Raw genomic sequence first — 5,722 nt, forward strand, 5'->3', positions numbered from 1 at the left:
GATGTACTATCATATAGGAGTTGAGGGTCAAAATGTTTTTGTCCACCTACCTCCTTATGAACCACCTGAAGGCAAAGCTCCAGATTAGAGGTGATCTTTCCAAACATTTCCAATCAATATGTGACCAAGGCATAATTGAAAAAGTTGAGTCCACTTTCTGGCTTTCACTCATTGTTTTGGCCAAAAAGAGATCTGGGGACCTGAGGATATGTGTCGACTTGAGGAGATATAATGAAGCCATCTGGGTTGATGGATTTCCCCTTCCGTGCATTGAAGATCTCATCGCCATAGTGGGTTCCTCTTCATGGTACACTAAACTCGATCTTAAGGCCACCTATCATCAAGTCCACCTACATCCTCAGTCCCGTCATCTCACAGGTTATGTCAATTCGGATGGTGTGCTTCAATTTTGTCATCTCCCCCTTCATCTCGCCTCGGCTGCTGCGGTATTCCAAAGATTGATGACTGAAATGTTTCATCACAATCCCCATGTTGTTGTTTTCTAAGACGACATTCTCACTTTCACCAAAACTGAAGCTGAGCATGATCCTGTCATTGATCAAGTAATCAACGTTCTAGCAAACAGAGGTGTCACCTTACAAAAAAGCAAGTGTACCTTCAAAGTGAAGGAGATCGAGTACTTAAGCCACGTCATTTCTGAGCTGAGTATCAAACTGAGACCAGGTCTTATAAAGAGCATAGTTGACACACCTCCTCCTCAAAACAAGGAACAGCTCATGTCATTTCTTGGCCTCTGTGAATTCTATTTGAAGTTTATGAAAGATTTTCTCCACAAAAGAGTGTTTCAGGGTGCTACTAAAGAAAGGAGCAACATATGTATGGTACGAAGAGTGCCAAAAAGTTTCCAGTCCATCAAGGACCATATAGTTCAAGCCCCTGCTCCGCAAGCATTTGTAGAAGGAAAGCAAACAATCATCACTGTTTATGCCTCTGAGTATGGTCTGGGAGCTGTTCTCCCACAATATGCTGATGGAAAAGAACACACAGTAGGAATTGCATCCAGGACTCTTCGTCCTGTTGAACGGAAATATTCTGTCATTGAAAAATAACTTTTAGAGTGTGTCTGGAGTGTTGAAAAGTTCAAACTATATGTATGAGGCAGATCCTTCAACCTCAAATGTACCACTGCATGTTTAGCACAATTATCCACAAAACTCCTAGAGTACACTTTCACTGTGGAATATATTCCTGGAGGTAAGAACTGTAGAGCGGACTGCCTATCAAGACTCCCCATTTCCGACACGGATGAGCAAGACTGGGAAACTGAAGTCGAAGAGTTCTTTATGGCACTTATTGGTCAGAAGAAGACTGGATTATGCAGATTGACAAGGATTCCATTCTCAAGGAAGTTGCATCTTTGATTAAGAAAGGCTGGCCAACAGAGACGTTTCTTTCACCCGATCTTCAGATGTTCTGGAAAGTTAATGACAAGCTTTCAGTGGAAGGTGGAAAAGTATTAAGAGGTGAAAAACTCATTCCTCATTCTTGTTATCATGAAAAGATCATTCTAGCCGCACATTCTGGTCATATTGGAGCAACTATTACAAAGAGGAAAGTCAGGACTGAGTTCTGGTGGACCAGAATGGACATCCAAATTCATGACTTGGTAAGGCAATGTTCATGCTGCAATGCCAGCGACAAAGTCTTAGTACTTGAAGGTACAGTTGAACCCCTTGTTCCCCCTCCTGGCAGAGCTTGGCAAAGACTCAGCATGGATTTTCTTGGACCATTCCATGTTTTCCCCTCCAGTTATAAGTACTTTTTAGTCCTCATTGACCATTTGCCAGGTGGGTGGAGGTTGCACCCATCTCTACACCCAATTCCAAAAGCATTATTAACTGCTTGAATGCCATTTTCCTCAGGGAGGGTAATCCTGAGGAAATTCTCACCGATAGTACCGTTCAATTTGTATCACATGAAATGTCTTCATTCCTGCACTTTTGTGGCATCAAACACACTAGGACTCCACTCTACCATCCACAAAGTAATGGCAAAGCCGAGAGGTTTAACAGGGTTGTAGAGGAGTGTGTGCAAGCAGCCTTTGGGTCTAAATCCTTTGTTTTCCAAGCTGTGAAAGATCTTGTCTGGTCTTATTACACTTCATCTCATGTCGCTACCAAATTTTTCTCCCGTCTATCTTATGAGGGGCAGAAAAGCACCCTCCCAAGTGTATCCCTTCTGGATGGTCAAATCCTTCCATCTTGGTTGTGACATGTGGTGCATGTTGGAATCTGCCAGGAGGACTTCAACTGAAGCATGTTCCAAACTTCACCAATTCTCCAACATGAAAGGAACTCACAGACTCCGTGTTAGAGACTGGGTCAGGGTCAAAAAACCTACACGAGTAAGAAAAGGTTTTTCTAAATTTCTAGATTCACAACAAATTGTTGATATTTGTTGTCAAATTGTCTAATGGAAACTGGTGAGCACTTCTTGTGTTGCCTAGGATCCTTCTATTCATTCTGAAACTGTCAAGGTCAACCAAAATGTTTCAGGAGGGGATGGTGTTAGGAAGAGCACCAGATTCAGTGTTAGACCTCGAAAACTACAAAATTATGTTTAAGTTTTATTGCTTGTTCTCCACTTTGTTTCCTGCTTTCTCTAGTCCCTTTTCCCCTTATGTATCCTTTTCCCATTTCCGTTGTCTCAAGAGTTATTTTATCAAAAGGGGGGAGGTGTGGTGATGTGATAATGGCAGAGGCCTGTGATTATTCCTTGATGTCATTTAGAGTGTTGGCAGGCACCCTGCCCTGAATGTTCTGATGGTGTCAGTTGCTTTCTGTGCCTTGGCTGTACAAGCTAGGACGGCTCTCTGTACTCCTCCAATAAACCTTCATCTGGTAACCTTCTTCTCTTCACATTGTCTGGTTGCTATCTTGTCTAGTATCTTTTGTTTCCCTGTTCCGTTGATATTAGGGTTCTCATTAAGTTCATTAATTTACAAGTCTTTATTTCGATCAGTGATCATAAAAGACACATTACATGTACAGTAACATAGTGTGTACTTTATTTGTTAAGATCGAGTTACACTCTAACAATTTTTAAAATATTCACATCATGGTCAGAAAAACACAGTTATCATATATTTATCTTAAAAGAGGATAAAAAAACTCTAATGTACTGTATAGACCCTGTGAACGTGGGGGGAGTGCGGGCCGGACAAACAGGCGTGGAGGCCGTATCAGGTGAGAAATGTTAACGGTTTATTAGAATTGTACAAAATAAGCGGGGAAAAGGAACGTAAAGTCAGGCTCAGAAGGGTCAAGTTCCGGGTCTCTTCTTCGGGACTGGTTCTCTTCACGCTTGCTTCGGCCCAAGTCTTCTTGGCTCAACGAGTCCGGGTAGTCCATGGAGGGCATGTGGGAAACAAAGAAAGGAGTTGTTAGTCCGATCGGACTGAACAAACCGAGTACCGTCCACCGAAACCAGGGGTGTTGGAAGTAGAACAGAGATGGTGAGGAAAGAGGGGGGTAAGAAGGACGATAGAAGGGTTAGGGAAAAGAATAGACGAAAAGGAAAGTTACTGCTCAGGTGTGGATAAGCGTGTTCAGGACTTTCTCTACAACGCATGCTGGACGGGGATAGGTAAAGGGTAGTGAGAATCTGAGGACGTGCTATACAATGATTACAGTGCAAAGTGAAGTTCTATTCGTGCCTGTTATCTATATACAGTGTTGTGCTCGCCTCCCTATTACCGTGATACAGTGGTTGCCCCGGTGTTAAGGGTACTCACCGACTCCGCCCTAGCTCCCCTGAGCTACGGCCGCTCCCCAGCCACCTCCTTCGGACGCCACCAGTCCTCGCTCCACCCCTCCGCTTCCTCTTCCGTCTCGACCTCTCCTACGGTTGCTCCTTCAGCCTGGATATCCTGCCACTCCTTCGCTCCTCCTGCAGTCCTTCCGACTTTTTGCTTGCGTCTTCCTGCTTTCAGTTCCTGGAGGGATGGACTTCCGGGGGAGGCTTGGGTTGTTTCCATTTTTTCTTCGACGGGTATTGAATCCTGTAATGATAGAGGACAGGGGGGCGGAGTCTGGTTACTATGGACACTTCCGAGTCCTTCCTCGGGAAATGGCAAGAACCCGGGTGTCGCCGACATTGTGGGGCAGGTAAGGGGTCCAGTTCACAGACCCTAAAAAACAATTATTTTTATATCATACAGATATTAAAATCATATAAACTATCAAATATTTAATTAAGTACAATGAGCCAATCATTCGATTATATATATAGCAGCAAGATTTCATCCTGGAATGTGTTCTTTTGAAATAATCACTGTCAGCAGTCGCTTTCCTTTTTTATTTTAACTAATAAGAGCAGATCGTATTCTCCACGTCCATCCTAGGAATTTTCCTAATACAATCACAATAGGTTCCTTAGTATTGGTTTTCAGTATTCGTAATGCGGTTGCACTTTTCCTAGTACCCATATTCAAGCAAATAGGTTTTAGCCACTTGCTACGTGGAGATCTGTAGGTGGGGCAAACAAACAGTATATGCAGAACTGTTTTTTCCAGGTTGTGGCAATATGGACATTTGCTTTCAGACATATTGTGCCAATTTTTAGTAAAGAATTTATCAGGAAGGGTACCAACCCTAATCTGGTAAAAAAGTTTCCTATCACTGGGCTTGGTTATGTAATCCCAACATTTTTCATTGTTGGGTTCAAGATTGTGTTCAAGAAACTTGTTTACTAATGTTGAGTTCTTAGATTAATGTACATTGTTCACTCTAACCATAGCCCAGTATATCTCCTTAAATTCTTTTTGGAACAGAAGCTGGTTCCCAACCGGATTCTCCCACAAATGGATCATTCCCATTTCCTGCAGAGAACACTATATCCTGGCTAGCCAGCTGATCTTATGGGACATGTCTGCTTCTTTTACATCTTTAAGCGCATTGGCATAGTGTGACAATTCTGGGGTAGACCACAATCTGCGGCAGAATGCCAAGGGTCTAAATCTTGCAACATCTGCGAGTGGGTTACTCCCCAAATGGATGCACAAGGGTTTTAATGGGGTGCTTTGAGCAAGGCCTGTGAGGTCCCTCACACATTTGTTCTGTGCCAGGGATAGCGGAGCCATGTTTTTGAATCCCCATAATTCTGCTCCATATAAAGTAGAGGCCATGACCTTGGTGTTATAAATCTTTAGTGCGGGTCCTACTGGTTTAGTATGAGAGAGCCTATACTTGTTTAACAGGGCTCCTGCCAGTTGGGGAGTGCCAGAAGATCTATTTGGGGTTTCCAGTCTAGCTTCCTACCTAATGTGATCCCGAGATAAGTAAATACATCTGTTTGTCACAATAATGCGTTGTTCATGACCACCCTAACCTTGACTGCTATGTGTTTATACAAAACCATGAACTTGGTTTTATCCATATTAACCACAAGTTCGTATTCTCTGCAGAAATCTTCAAAGTGATCTAGTGCTCGCTTCAGCCCCCCCTGGGTTTTCGATATCAGTATCGTCCGCGAACATCAGTATTGGAACCTTGATGCCTGCTGGCTTTGGAGCATCAGTCGGGCATGATGTAAAGTACTTAACCACCCCATCTATAAATAATGAAAACAGGGTGGGAGCCAGGACACATCCTTGAAGTACCCCTTTTGATATTGGAAATTTGGGGGGTAGTGTTGCCCTGCTTTCCCCAGCAAACCTGCCCATAATTAGACTCATGTAACTTGACTACAAGCAGCAGGAGCT

Source organism: Lissotriton vulgaris, chromosome 6 (assembly GCF_964263255.1).
Source record: "Lissotriton vulgaris chromosome 6, aLisVul1.2, whole genome shotgun sequence".
NCBI classification, from domain to species: domain Eukaryota; kingdom Metazoa; phylum Chordata; class Amphibia; order Caudata; family Salamandridae; genus Lissotriton; species Lissotriton vulgaris.